This window comes from Pseudopipra pipra, chromosome 2, assembly GCF_036250125.1.
Source record: "Pseudopipra pipra isolate bDixPip1 chromosome 2, bDixPip1.hap1, whole genome shotgun sequence".
Lineage (NCBI taxonomy): Eukaryota > Metazoa > Chordata > Aves > Passeriformes > Pipridae > Pseudopipra > Pseudopipra pipra.
Genome location: NC_087550.1, coordinates 34,339,885 through 34,356,115, shown reverse-complemented (window position 1 = coordinate 34,356,115; position 16,231 = coordinate 34,339,885). Strand labels below are relative to the sequence as shown.

The window sequence follows — 16,231 nt, the reverse complement described above, 5'->3', positions numbered from 1 at the left end:
TTCAGGAAGATTTAGTTTCTTTTCTAGCTGACCCTGACACAAGTCACAGGCACCCTGCTGAAGCACATTTATATGTATAAGCTTTACAGGCAAAGTGCTTTCTGGTGAAAATAGCATCTAGACAAAGTACTGAAAAAGATACTCCTTTGCCAATGATCCAAACAGACGCTGGAGTGGCTTTTTTCCCTTCATGCCTGAAAAGACCTTGTCAACAAAATTGCATCAGAAGATGCAAATGACAAGTTAGGGAGGAATGTTATCTGCCCTAAATGCTAAACCACAGCAGGAACGTCGGTATGTGCTAATGTGTATAAGCCAATGTGTGTAAACATAACAGAGAGAGCAAGAGGCTGAATTTAAAAATAAAGCCACCTCGAAAGAATTTATGCCACAAATTAACAAATCTCCAGCATCTTATATATGTAGATGTGAATATATTTATTTGTGTGTAAGGTCTTCAAGATTCTGACTGATGTATCATTTTTTTCCTCTGTATTTCACCCCTTACAAATTCTTTGTTGCTTGCCAACAACTTTCTGTACAGAGTTTTCTGTAAGCCCCCTCCACGGTTTTTCTTACTAATACAATCTCTTTTCCTTGAATTTTCCTGAAATTTTTATTTTTAAGTATTTTCTTTTTAGTTTTTGCTCATAGAAGTGACAGGGGTGTAAAGTGTATAAATTTGGGCTTATTATTCCAAGCATCTGGAGAGGTTCAGGGGTATTCTTCAGGCTCAGGTACATAGGTCCTTAGGCCCTTAAGACTCAGTGGATCTTGGACCCATATATATGTATGGGCTTTTTAGATTTTCTTTTAACTTAAGTATATCTCAGGTACATTTAACCACAGAAAATAATTAATTGATTTTTAAAAACAAACACAATACTGTGTGATAGAATACTTTAGTGGTGTACAACTAGGATTTAAGTATACAAAATATTAAAATAGATTTGTGATATACATAGTTTTACCATTCCAAAGTCTAAAACAAATCTACTTTTAAAGATTTCAAAGAGACAACTATGACAACCTGCAAATATAATTTCAAGTGAGATAAATTAATTTTTACAAATGCTTTGGTGCAAAAAACTTGATTCAGTAATTTAATTCCTCCGAAATTGCTAATTTAAAATTCCTCAAAGCTTAGACATTGCTAAAATACATAACAATAAGACCAGGCAGTGATTCTTGATTAAAAAAAAATTATGGCAATGATCTAACAATGGAGGAAATATTTTGACAAGATTGTAATTCAAATTGCCACATGTGAAACTTCCATCTGTTTTAACTATATTTTCATTCAAGGTGCTTGTCCCAGCTATATTAAACTGATGTGATAATGCAAGGTTTGTTCAGAGTTTCACTGAAAAGACAAAATCGTGAACCATATGCTCTCACATAACAAGAATCCAAATGAAAATTTGAAAAACAAATATTAATGTACTTCTGAATTGCAAGTGTAGATGTGGAAGCCAGAACTTAAAAGTCTGAGATAAAGGAGTCTACAAGGTAATCACTGCTGCATGTAAAGTAAATGTAAAGATACATAAGATTGGACCTATGTTTTTATAATTATACTCAAGCATAAGAAGTGAAGGTTTGTGAGCTGTCCAGAAAGCTGCTTTCCTCTAGTGGTCAAAGGTAATTCAACCATGAGCACCCAAAAACTTGTCTACCAGAAGACAATTCAAGTCATTACTGCATCATTTCCAGTAGGACTATCTCTATTAAAAGAAATATATATGTCACCATTAAGTGATGCTATATATCATACATAAAAAATTGTAACATACTTATTTATATACCATATATATAAGACAAAACATTAACAAGGTCAAATTCAGTTTTCATTTCCACCATTGTTGACCTGTATTAACAGTGTCCATCACCTAAAGACTATCCGCCTTTTTGTCACATAGAAAGCTACCTAGCTCATGCCAAAATATACTGCTGATATTCCATCTTTCTCAAATGCCAGTCAGAACTGAAAAAAAAAAGAGTTTTAATATATCTTTCAAAGCTATTTGGAGAAATCTGGATAATTGCAGAATTAAAGAAAAAAAATCCTCACATATAAATTTCAAAAAGGCCACTCGAAACAATATATATATAGATATATATTTATATGTGTATATATATACACATATCTATATATCTATATATATATGTATCTAAGGGCAAGCAACACCTACACCAGGGCTGAGGAGTGGAAAGAATCTACACATTCTGTGACCAGACAGAGTCTGCAGGCCACCTATACACAAAATGTTGGCTAAAGTCATCTGTACCACTAAAATGCACTAAAATGTCTATCACAACCCCCCCAATCCTATATTTTAAAGCAGTAGATGACCTTTTAGCAACCTTACTGCATCCCAACCAGAACAATGCAGAACTGCAAAGGCATCCTCTTGACTGTAACACTAATGTGTACACTGTTAAAACAGTATCTTTGAAACAGCCTCTTATCAGAATGTGGAAAAAGTTTTTTTTTTTTTTCAAAAGAATTTGACACCATTTAACTTACCCTTAACCTACCCAACATTTCTAGGCTATTGCACATTACAAAATTTGTAATGAAAAAATCCTATAAATAAATGATTTTACTCTCAACAATTTTTTTAAAGGTTGTCACTGCCTATGTGCAACAAAAACACTTGAATATGGGATATATATGTGCAACTAATTGCCAGACAACATGGTAAGATGGATTCAAAAGATAATGCAATTTCATCCACTGTAATTGAGCCATTGTATTAGAGAGGATGGCACGCACCTCTGGATGAACTTGGATTAACACATGGCTCAAATCCACATGCCCAACTGTCATCCTAATTTGATAGTAACTGGTGCACAAAGCAAAACTGAATATTGTACAATACACGATGTGAACTGTGTTTGACCCAGTACTTTTGTGGAAAAATCTCACTAATTTTCTTTTTAAAATATTAAGTAGGCATAACAAAATGGAGGAAATAGGTTTAGCTGATATTCTACCAGCAAATAACTGTAACTGGATTACAGTAATGTTGGACATACACCAAAAATAAATGCTGAGAATAGTTTGCTTCAGGCAAAAATGTGCATATGGGAAACAAAAAGTACATATGGGAAACAAAAATTATTAATAGAGTTCTGGAAGGGAAGCTAGAATCATGGGCAAAGATGATTTAGATGTAGTAACAGATTTTTCCCTCCAACCAATAGTGCAATGTTATGCAACCATAAAAAATACAGAATAAAAGAAGAATAAGAGTAATAAACATAGAGTGGACCAACTTATTTAGCAGTCCTAAATTTCTACAAATACTTCTTATGAAAGAAGAATAATGAGAACAATTTTTAACATGATAGCAAGGCTACTGATATAAGTAAAATTCAATTTCTTTGCAACTTGTTTGGTTTGTTGGTTGGTTGCTGAAGAACAATTATGTTTGTATAGAAATAACAATCTCAGTGGTGACATGGGCTAGAAGGAATGGTTGTGATTAGTCCAAGATGAGGCCAGGAGCCAACTGACCTGATACAACTCATTGCTGTCATAGGGTACCCAGGAAATCTTGGACATATAATTTGATTTCCATAATTATTCATATGTAAAATGAAAAAAAAAAAACCAACTCAACTGAAACCAGAACATAAGGGCTGGGGAAGAACACAGCTGAAATAAAACAGCAAAATAGCTCAGCTTCTATTTCAGGACTGTCTACTCATCTCTTCCTCCAGGTGTGCAAGGCAAGAGGCATGCAGGACTACAAAATCAAAAATAAAACAGCAGAAGAAGAAATATTTAATAAAAGGTGGTGTTTAAAAATTTCACCATTAAGGAAGTTTCATTGGAGATCTATCAATGGCTTTTAAGAGTAATATTTTGTTTACTTAAAAAAAATGTTATATGATCCCCATATCCTTTAAACAACAAGATGGGTCTCAATCTTTGAAGTTTTACACAAAAATGTCAGCACAGCACTGAGAGGTAGCTCCCTGCACAACAGATCAGCCTCTATGATCAAGAGCATGTTCTTTTCATTTTTAGGGGAGGTTAGAAAATCTTAAGGAATTGCAAACAGAAACATATCCATTTTCAGTGTTCATTGCATGTCCTAGGGTTAACATAAGGACAATAATATAGAAATCAAGGTACAGTGGAAAAGAAAAATGACAAGGGTTTGGAAGGGAACTATATCAAGAGAAGAAAACAACCCTCATCTGGGAATATTAAGTCAAAGTCAATCATGTCAAAGCTGGTGGAGAACAGGGCAGCAGGTTTACCAATTTCACATCCAAGTGAATCAAAGAATCATAAAATTTCAGTGGAGTGAAATACAAGGGCATTTCCTTGGCCACACAGAGACTTCCTTTACCAGACCTGTTATATTCAGGTAGAGGTGGGGTGCTGGTTTTGGCTGGGATAGAGTTAATTTAGAGATGTTTTTGTTATTGCTAAGCCATGCTTACACAGAGCCAAGACCTTTTCTCCTCCTTGTACTGCCATGATGGTAGGGAGTCTGGGGGTGTACCTATTTATGACAGGTGATTTTTGATTTTGAAAGAGAAATTCAACTATACTGGGTCTCCATCCAGATAGCAACATAAGCAGAAAAGTATCTCATAAAAACCCAGGAGATATTAATTGAATAAATTAATCAGGAGTTTTATTACAGTCACATTGCAGTCACATAAAAATACACGTATTGATCAACTGTATAAAGAAAGGGGACAATATAACCAAGCTAGAATTTTTATTCCAGTGCTGGCTATCCATGTAGAAAATAAAAATTTCAATTAGCCAACTAGGCAGTCTTTTTTAGATACAGTGCCTATTAAAATATCTTCTTTCTAACTGATTACTTTCCATTAGAGTTATTTTGAAAGAACTTATCTCAAATTTATGAGCAGACAATGAGAAAGTGTTTCTTCCCTATAAAGCTATTTGTGTTATGTTTGTAATATATCTTTAAACAGTTTGGCAGAGTTCTGGCACTGCCTTATTATGGGCCAGTTAGAAGTTTCTACTGCAGATGAATGGAAAGCAGAAAAATGTGATCACACAGCACAGCCAAAAAGGACAAGCTTTATAGCACACATTACCAAGAATTTAAGTTATTAACCTCCCTCTTCAGCCTTTGGAAAACCAAGACTTGTTTTAACTAAAATAACTTCACAACAAAAGCAAAACCATTTGACTGGAATATAACTTATTGATGGATATTAAAAGAACACTGAAAGTCTGTCTTGTTTCTCTACAGTCCATGTCTGGCCACCCCAGAGATTTCATTTAAGTTGAAAACAATGTCTAAAAATATTTCTCACACAGAAATATCCTGGTGTGTTTTTGTAGAGGAATTATATACAGGTATTTATATGGCAAGGATGTTACCTGAATCAAGAAAGGGTGATATATAAGCAAAATGAACCCTTCGGAGCTTTATAATGAATTTTACCCATAAACACAGTCACTCTACACATAAGATGCCCGTATATATTTGGGGTATTTTTTCTTAGTATCAGTCTTCATTACTTGGAAGAATAAAAACCATCTATTGACATTTGGAGCTTCTATAATGTTACATCTTATCTGCACCTCAAAGTGACCTCAAAGGTCTGAACACATTGTTTGCTTTGATACAGCTAGAAGTTATTGAACTTAATGCGGGATGGACTGGGTAGAATTCTAGAGTGCGTGTTATCTGCATTATAACAGGTAGGTTAAACAAACCACAATTGTATGGCTAGCAGTGTACATTTAAATGAAAGCAAGCTAATGGTTAAGATAAAAAGCAGTTTCACTATATCAGTGGATCTAAACACAGCCTGCTATTCATAGCTAGTTTTAGGAAGAGAAGACCTAATTGTAAGGATGATTATTTAAAAAAAAAAAAAAAAATCCAGGAAAGAAATCCTCGATTACAAAATACATGACTTCTCTTGGAACCACTTAGGAAAACAATCTGGTCTATATGACAGGATCATAAGGAAAGCACATTATCTTCTGATGGAAAAAGAGTTATATATTGTCAAGTGGCAAATCTAACAGGTCCATGTCTTTCTTGTTTTGGGGGACCCAGATGTGGATGCAGCACTCCAGGTGGAGTCTTACAAGAGTAGCGTAGAGGGGCAGAATCACCTCCCCCAACCTCCTGGCCATGCTGCTTTTGATACAGACCAGGACATGGTTGGCTTTTCTGGGTTACAAGCCGTGTGCATTGCTGGGTCATGCTGAGCTTCTTGTCCACCAACACCCCTGAGCCCTTCTCCCCACAATGGCTCTCAGTCTATTCTCTTCCCAGCCTGTATTTGTGCTTGGGATTGCCCTGACCCCAGCGCAGGACCTTTCACTTGGCCTTGTTGAAATCTGTGAGGTTTGCACAGGCTCACCTCTCAAGCCTGTCAAGGTTCCTCTGGATGGCATCGCTTCCCTCCAGCGTGCTGACCACCCCACTTAACTTGGTGTTGTGACAAACTTGCTGAGGGTGCTTTGGATCCCAGTATCCATGTCACCGACAGAGATGTTAAATAGAGCTGGTCCCAGTAGTGACCCCTGAGGATCACCACTGGTCACTGCTCTCCTCTTGGACATCGCACCATTGACCTTAACTCTTTGAGTGCACCCATCCAGCCAATTCCTTATCCACCGAGTGGTCCATCTGTCAAATCCATATCTCTGCAATTAAGAGACAAGGTTGATTTCCAGATGTCCAGAGAAGGGCTACGAAGCTGATGAAGGTTCTAGAGGGTAAGTCCTGTGAGGAGTGGCTGAGGGAGCTAGGTTTTTTTTAGCCTGGAGAGAAGGAGGCACAGGGCAGACCTTATCACTCTCTACAACTACCTGAAAGAAGGCTGTAGCCAGGTGTGGGTCTGCCTCTTCTCCCAGGAAACTAGCAACAAGATGAGAGGATGTAGTCTCATGATGCACGAGGGGCGGTTTATGTTGGACATTAGGAGGAATTTCTTCACAGAAATGGTGATTAAGCATTGAGATAGACTGCCCAAGGAGGTGATGGAGTCACCATCCCTGGAGGTGTTTAAGAAGAGACTGGATGTGGCCCTTAGTGCTATGGTCTAGTTGTCATGGTGGTGTTTGGTCATAGGTTAGACTTCATGATCCCAGAGATCTTTTACAGCTTAATTGATTGTGTGATAGATCTACTGACTACATTACTAAAGGAGACATAAGAGTAAATCAAGGAACAGTTGAGTAGTCTTGTACTGAAAAGTAAGTAATGATGTGTATTGCAAGGTTTTTGTTTTGCTTTGCATCATTTATTGCAACAAATTCCAACATTTAGACAAAAACACTGCTCTTCAGTCAAATGGCTCTCACTCTGAGAAACGTTTGCCTGAGTTACTTTCAACTTCCATTTCCTTGTTTTCATCAATTTATTTCTATTCTCTAATTTTACTTTAAATCATTCTTTATCCCTCTCAGAAATCATTAAGTTCAAATGAAAAGGTCCCATGCTTTTTTAGTCTGTTTATCCAGTCTATTAATTAGTCCCTCATGTCAGCTCCATTCCATAATAATTTCATTCTTTTCTTTCAGCTTCTCTAGTCTAAAGAGTATTAGACCTTTGCAGGTTTGTGTGATAGCTAGCTGTTAGTGATAGGTAAGTGACCGAACCCTAGGACACGAAAAACCCCAAAACCAAAGAAAATGAACAGCCAATAGAATATTGATAAAACAAGTTTATAAAAACAGTCCATGTAATTTGGACTCCTTGAAAGACCATTATTGGCAAACTAATTTCCTGAATATCATGGAGTATGTCAGGATTAGTTTAAGAGAACCTTTGTGCAATTTTCGGATTTTTTAACATCAATTTTTACACCTTAAACCACAACTTTATTATTCAGTTAACAGTATGTCTCTGATACCATATTACACTATAGAATTTCTTACTTCATTTTGATACATGTTGAGAACTTTGTCTTTGGTTTGTTTTTACTAACATTATATTACATCATTCATATGCAGATTACAGAAATATCCTCTGGCTTTTCTTCTTTGTACTAAATTTCCTAAAAGTATGATGCACCAGTATCTTCATTTATACAAAGGATTCCAGTTTATCCATAAAAATAATTTATGTGTACATATTACTTGAATTCCATAAAAAGAATAATATTACTTGTCTCAAGGAAAGACCAAAGAAAGAGATGGGAAAAAATATAGTAAACAATTAATATAATTATAAAAAATGTTCCTCTAAAGTGCATTGTTAGTTCACGGAACTCACTGTCTGTAGATAAAACAAGACTTAATTTGGCAGCCTTGGTAGAAGCTATGGTTATAACTCTTCTATAATGTATATAGAACTATAGCAGAAGAGATGAAAATAAATAAATAAATAAATAAACAAACAAATAGATATAGATTGGATGGTCCTAAGAAAAATAAACAGTACTATTGGCAGATAACTCTGGAAGAGTGGACAGCACTTTTTGTGACTTTTTGTCCCACAACCACCAAACACAGTGCATGAGTCTTTATTAAAAATAAAACTTTACAGAAATGTGAAAGTGTATTTTTAACTAGTTCATGATGACATGTTCATCTACCATTTCAATCAAACATAATTTTGTTCCTTCATGACTAATGACTGATTAGTGAGTTGCTTTTATGCCAAAATAACTGTTTCTAAATATGTTCTTAAATAGATATAATGATTGCAAAAAATTACAACAGGAAAAATGAGCATATATCAACAACAATGTTCCATATTTCTTTCAGTTCAAGAATATATTGACTTCTGAAAGTAATACAGAAAGTTTTAGAGGGAAAGTTCAATGAAAATTTATCATTAGGAAGAAAAAAGGAACTATTACTTGAAATTTCTAATATTTAGTGCTTCTCAGAAAATATTTTGGAATAGTGGAACTGAGTATGTAGTGTTACTTACAAAGACACTTGACAGCTCTGTTTTCTTTGTTATTTAAATTCTCTAGAAAAAGAATTACTGGAGTGCTGCTGAAATTAAAATTGGAGATGGACATGATGGGTAACAAGAAAGGTTGCTATAGGTACAGCAGCACCACAAGGAAGACAAAGGGAAATGTGGGAACATAATGACAAAGACATGGAAAAGCCTTTGTCGTGAAGTGACTTTGCTTTCTCAGTCTTCATAGGTGAGGTCAGCTCTCCAGCCTCCCTAGTCCCTACAATGAGTAGTGCAGTCCAGGACAGGAAGTGCTACCCACAACAAAGGAATATGAAGCTAGAGATCACTTAAGTAAATTGGATGCACAAAAGTCCATGGAACTGGATGGGATGCATCCAAAAGTACTTAGGAAGCTTGACAGCATTGTAGTGAGACCTCTCTCCTTGCTGAAAGGCTGTGGTGTTAGGAGGCATCTTGATAACTGAAAACCACAAATATCATATCTATCTTCAAGAAGTGCAAGAGGAGGATCTGGGGAACTAAATTATGGTCTCCCTAATGCCAGTCCATTGGGAGGTTACAGAACAAATTAAAAAGTTCACAGTTCACATATTGGAGGGAGTTGTTGATCCACTGATAGGCATCACTGTCATTCATAGGAATCTTGACAGAATGGAGAAGTACACTGAAAGAATCTTCATGAAGTTCAAGGAAGGAAATGTGAAGTTTGGCACCTTGGGAGGAATAATCCTATGCAACAGAACTGTTTGGGGACTGACTGGCTGGAAGCAGGCTTGCAGAGAAGAAGCTGGGGGGCCTGATGGACAAGTTGAACAGGAATCAGCAGTGTGCCCTTATAATAATTAAGGTAAACCATGTACTCGTCTGCATTAGTAAGAGTGTAGAAAAGATATCAAGGAAAGTGATTCCTCATTTCCACTGAGTATTATGAAAACACATCTGAAGTACTGTGTCTGTTTTGGGATATCCAGAAAAAGAAAGATATGAACAAGCTGAAGTGAGTCAAATGGAGAGTCATCAAGAGGGTCAGTGGACTGGAGCATGTGATGTCTTTTGGGCCAGAAAAGATTCTAAGGGGCAAATCTGGCTGACCCTCTTCTTAAATGGATGGTTACAGAGAAGCCAAACTCTTCAGAGCTCTGCAGCAAAAAGGTAAGTTAATACAAACTGCAGCAAAGGAAATGTGATTAGATGTCAGTGAAAAAAAAAAAAATTACCATGAATGTGATCAAGCATAGGAACAGGTTGCCCAGCTTATAAAAACCACTAATGTTTCTACAAGTCCTGCAAGTGCTTCCTTTGCTCAAGTCCTCTAGTGTAGAACACATCTTTTGATGTTTGACTGGTCAGTCATTCTTTAGTATCTGCTTGAGGCACCCAGCTAGTATAAACCACATGAGAAAATTACCTTAATGTAGATTAAGCTGTTACATAGAAGGGGCAATTGTTTCCTATTTCCAAAACTAAGTAGTTGGCAAGAGTCAACGCAGCCTCGTTTACCTGATTATTTCCTCTCAACTATTTTTTAAAAATACTGACTGTAGATCTTGGCAGGTGAAGATAAACTAGTTCAGTCAGGAAAATTCATACTGTGGATCTGCCAACAAGCCGAAAGAATGTGAGAAAACTGAAGAAACTATTAAAAAATATCCAAAATAAATCAGCCTCAAATTAATTATCCTAGGACACTCAACATGGCAAAAGAGAACAGCAGTTTGCATTAAATACTGATGGTCCATTCTCTTTCAGAAAAGAAATAATACATTTGTTGTCAGCAGCTGTTGTAAATTGTTGTGAGATTAAATTTTTGAAGTGTGTTGACAAAGTATTTGTTTGACAGAGTGAAAGGTTTAACTGAATGTCTTTAGTCTTCTAAATTCTTTATTCTTTGCCGAGTGGTTTGCAGGACAATGCACCTATAACCAACAACCTATAACCGAGAGAAGTGTCAGGGCCCAGGGGGGCTCAGAGGCCTAATTGTCCCTGTCCACCTTGCTCACATCCTCTCCCACTCTCCACACAGCCCAGGACTTCATTTCACCCCAGTCTGGGGCCACCAGTCCAACCTTCAGGCCTGCCCTGCTGTATATGGTCTTCAGTTCCACTACAGATCTGCTCTGCCCAGTCATGGTCATGACCCACAAATTAAAGGAATCAGGGAATGTAATGCATGAATGCAGTTCCTGGATGACCTGCTGTTAGGGAAACTTCCCTGTTTGACCGTCCCAGATCCATTCTGGCAGTCACTTTCACACCACCTGAGCTGGAACTGAACCCCTTCGCAGCTACACACCCCACACTCACACAGTCAGACCAGGTTCCCTTGCCCGCTCGACTCCAGGTTTCCCATAGCAGAGTCTCAGATGACTCGAACCTTAAAATAACTTAATCATCGTACAGTAACTAAACAACACCTTGAGCTGGTGCCTCTGAGGAAGGGCCTCAAACAACGGAAACCCTGGCATTTATCCACCCACAGTCTAAGCAGCAAAAGTCTGGAGTCATTGGCTCCTCCTGTGTCTCTGGGTGTGTGATTGCCTGGATCAGCCACAGGTCACCGGGCCTCTTGTTACACAAAGGGTTGGCACCTCACATCCTCTTGTCTGGGCTCGGGCTCCCACTCCCCAGAGCTCGACTTGCAGCTTGCACTGCAGCCACACCCTGAGCTACTGCACTGAATGTATTCCTCAAACCTGCTCCCATGTGTTTTGTGATATTTGAGGACACACATGCATACTTTTGAGTTACAAATTCTGTTTGTGTTGCAAGTTGAAAGTAACCAGTGCAGATATAGAAAATATTCAGAGATTTTTGTCTCATCATAGCAAAATAATTTACAAAACTTTTACAGGCATAAAATAATTCGTGTATAGATGGAATTTTGGCAGCAAAATTCAAAAACCAATTATCTACATAAAGCCAGGCAAGTAACTTCTCTATTGAATGTCTTCTATGACCTTCACTCATCTTCATTATTTTTTATCTTCTAAAGCATTTGAGATTCACTTTTCTTTGGACAGACAGCTTTTGTAAAGATATGTCAGCAGTGTTTTGCCAATATATATGTATTTGCCATCCAAAAGTAATCTACACACCCAATTAAAACAGAGGTTCATATTAAATCAATATTAAAAGTTAATATTTTTTCTTACTGAAATAGGCTGTCTTCTCCTTCAACTAACACATGACTCAGATTGTATTTGATTTACCTGTTCAAAAAAGGAAAGCAAAATAAAAGCTATATTTACAAAACTACTGGGAATAGGATGTCATTATCCATAATAGCTCATGTATTGAGGCTCTCACCCAAGATAAGGTTGCCATGGAATCTAACAGACACTCTTGAGTTTACTCTAGGTGTGACTCAACCAATTTATCTAGACCTAAAACCAAGTCTTTTCACTCTTCAGTGTATCTCAGTGCAGGATCCTGCTCAAATTGTCCAGCAAAAACAGATAATCCCAGCCAACAGTGATGAGACCCTTTGTGCTGAGATGCCTGTCCTCAAAGAGGATACAGCACAGACAAAAAAACTGATCTCACCATTAGTAGGAAAAGTCTGACACTGAGTGCAGGATGTCTTGCCTGAGTTCATCTTAGCATAAACTGATTTTAGCTTGTTTAGTATTGATAGCAATAGCCTAGCAATCAGATACTTATTCCCTGAACTTATCTAGCTTCTTTTTGGTTGATAAAAGTTCCTTATGGATTGAATTGCCTGTGACTCTAATTTAAATGTGTCATGGAAGAGATCAAATAAATGTGATAGCAGAGCTCTGAGACTATAAATGTTAATCCTGAAAAAAAAAATCTTTAAACCAAGACTTGATGGTCCTGGTCACTTCTAAATTAAAGCTGAACACACTTTACATTGATTTCCTATTCTCAAACACACATCTTCCAGAATCTGACTCCTACCATAACTGCTTTGCTTAAAGAGAGACTGAAAGTTGTTTCATGTTCTTCCTTTCTCTGAGCATCAAAACACAGACAAATAAATACTGTAAGATACGTTTCAGTTTTGACAGAAACAAAAGAACAAGTCAAAACTCCAGTAATCATTATGTTGATTCATCATTATAGACTTTTTTTAATAGCACCACAGAACATTCAGAATCTACTATACTTCTTTAGGTACAACAAGTAACATCAATAAATTCCATGACATTTACTTTGCACTTTATCTCCAACCTGAAGTCACCAAACTGACTTGTCCTTACTGTAGTACAAGAAATGCTTGGGCACACATCTTTATTTTCTATGTGTCTATGTGGACAGGTGACTGGCAGTCAATATATAGAATGTGTCACTGTCTGGTTTTCTTGAACCTCTGCCTGTGTGATGAACTGAGGCACCTCCAGAACCTTTTCCAGATTAAAAAAACATTCAGCAAAATCTACTGAAATTAGTAAATAGTTCAAGGGCAGTCAAAAATATGCTTTACGGAAACCTCACAAGTTACCAAAAAAATAAAAGAGCTCCATTTGAGCTGCTCTGCTTTTCTGGTTTACCCATGTTAGCAACCCAAAGACAGTGCACATACTTTCTTATAGACCCAGTTCACAGAATCCCTAAATAGCTGGGGTAGGAAGGAACCAGCTAGTGCTAAACAGAGGGGAAGGATCACCTCCCCCATCCCGCTGGCTCAGCTTATTGCAGCCTAGCAGACTGTTGGCATCTTTTGCTGCAAAGGCTGGTTTGTGGTCAACTTGGTGCTCACCAGGACCACCTGTTCTGTCTCTGCCGCCAATTCATGAATGCCATTCATCTCCCATCTAATTACTTGAATAACTTTGTGGCAGACTGCTGCTCTCAGTGTGGGTCCAGCATGGAAATAAGAAATGTCACTATAGGACTCAACTGAGTGATCAGGGTATTCATTTGTTGAGGGAAGGAAGTGGATGCCAGTGTAGCTTAAAACAAGGTATTGTTTTATAAATCTTGTTTGCAATGTTCAAATCTCTTTGTTTTGACTATCCTACATCTGGAAAACTGTGAAACAATGAATCTACAAGTCTGGAGCACTCTGGAAATGGTGTATATCAGGATACATGAAAGAATTTTGATAGTACGACCTTAATAGCAGATTACAGTCATCACAAAGGAGGTTAGGGAGAGAACTTTGCTTCACAAGTGACCTAGAGGGCTCAGCAGAAACCAATGGGCTCAAACACAGCAAAAAGATGAATAAATATCACATGGGGTTTGTCTGGGACTGTGATATTTTAATGGAACTAACATGTAAGGAAAATGGTCCCCACAAGATAGCCAACACTGCTAATGTGACAATTATTTTCAATTACATTTTTTTCTCACAAAAGTTATCAATTCACCTGTAAAATGTAAACATATCATAGCATTCATGAGGCAACAACTTAGACCCAGTTAGGTTTCAGTCCTAAAAAGTAATTAATTTCATCTCACTGTTTAAATCTAGAAACTTGGTGTGACATTAAAACCCACTTAGTCAATTTATAATAAGCAAAATTCATTCAAAGAGGAAAGACTTCTATTTGCTCTGACTTTTAACTCTAACCCTGTCTCACAAATGGCTGAATGACACCACGACCAGAACAAAACTGGGCTGAACATTGAACAATGCACTGACCTATACTTTAGCATGTATGCACTGCACTGGGTACAACTAATGAGAAGATGCAGAGAATTAAAGCTCTGTCCCCCTCCCTATATGCAAATAAACAACATATTTAAACAGTCAAAAGCAGTTCAGAATCCGGTCCTTAGTATTTCAATCTTCATTACAGTCACATTTCTGCTTCTAGAGTCAGATCCCATCAGATTCTAAATCATTCTGATTATGGTAATTTCCATATTTTACAAGAACTTTTGCAATTCTATAGTTATTGATGTCAACTACAAAAAGAATGATCCTCAATTTCTCCAGTAATGAACCACGATATTATCTTCTCAGACCCTGAGGGTGACTTTGAAAAGAATGTGAGTTATCTCTGATGGAGATACGTAAACAGATGTTATATTTGTCATCTGATTAAGCTTTTCAGAATGATCATTAGAGTCACTTACCCATATGGAACATCATATGCACCTACTTTTAACTGGGCAAAGCATATTCCTTGATCTGAAGAAAATATACAGTTCGTGATATCTCAGGAATGACTAGGAATATGGGTTTTTTTCCATTCTCCTTTGGTATTAATTTAAGGTTATCTGGATGAAATGGTTTTCAAGACTTCTCTCTCATCTGCACCACAAGAGAGAGTGCGTGTAGATAATCAAGAAGATCTTATGGCTAAAAAACTTAAATCATTCCTGTGACTGCTGGCTTTGACCCCCACTTCTGCCACAGTGTTTCTATGTTCCACTGGGGAAGCTATTTAAAATAACATTGTCACCCATCGTCATCGCATATACCTAATTTTCTCACTATTGAAGTTGAAAGCTTCAGGTCTAATTTGCAGTAAGATCAAAAAAAACCACCAAAAAATGCAGCTGATGTCAACGTGAATTTTCTTATACACTTCACGTGCTTCACAAGGCTGAGCAAATCCTGAATTATCAAGCACAAATAAATCAAGCATCCAAGATTAGTGTGAAGGTGAGTTTAGGTTTTAGGTTTGGGTTTTTTTTGTTTGTTTGTCTTTTGTTATTTCCCTGTGCTCCAATTTGCCCTAGAGTTTGTTATCTGAGTGGTTAAGTTTTCCCTCTCCCTTCCTGGTTCCCAGCTGCACTTTCCCAAAACGCACCTAGACAGATGGATTTGTATAACCACTAATGCCCAGTTTCAAAGCTACTCAGACTCAAATGTAGCTGTGTGAACACAGTACTGTTCCCAAACTAATACAGTCTGTTTCTCAGTTGGGCTTATTATTCTAGGGAATAAAAAATAAAGATTTTGATCTTTCCGTTCCAGTACATAAACACATCCAAGGATGGAGTGACTTGTTACAGCAAAAGGCTGTCTTCATCTTGAAGCTAATCATGCTTAATCCCTGGGAAAACAATACCCATGCACTTTTTTTAGCAGCAGAAGCAGTGAGAATCTTCAGCATGTGCAAGAAAAATAGCTCTTTGAAGACTTAATTATTATCTCTAGCAAATATATGGAGAGCCTGTGTGAATTCTGGATTGTAACTCAGCCAAATTTGCTTGCATTTTCAGAAGCATCACCATTAAAAAAATAATCTGCCTCTTTTAGAAGTGCTTAAATACCAGCAATACAAAAAAGAATTCCAGGTGTAATTAATTATGTTTGAAAATAAATAGTGCCTATTTACTCCCTCATATCAGTCCTTAAATGACTAAATTATTCTGGATAAAAATAGTCAGATCAATCTGAGACAGACACAGAA

At 37.0% G+C, this 16,231-nt stretch overlaps 1 protein-coding gene across 29 annotated transcripts in view; it reads right to left on the bottom strand.

Moving 5' to 3' along the window:
* Positions 1-16,231, bottom strand: part of DLG2 (discs large MAGUK scaffold protein 2) — a 998,134-nt gene that overhangs the window by 425,648 nt on the left and 556,255 nt on the right. The gene's annotated exons all lie outside the window — the stretch shown is intronic.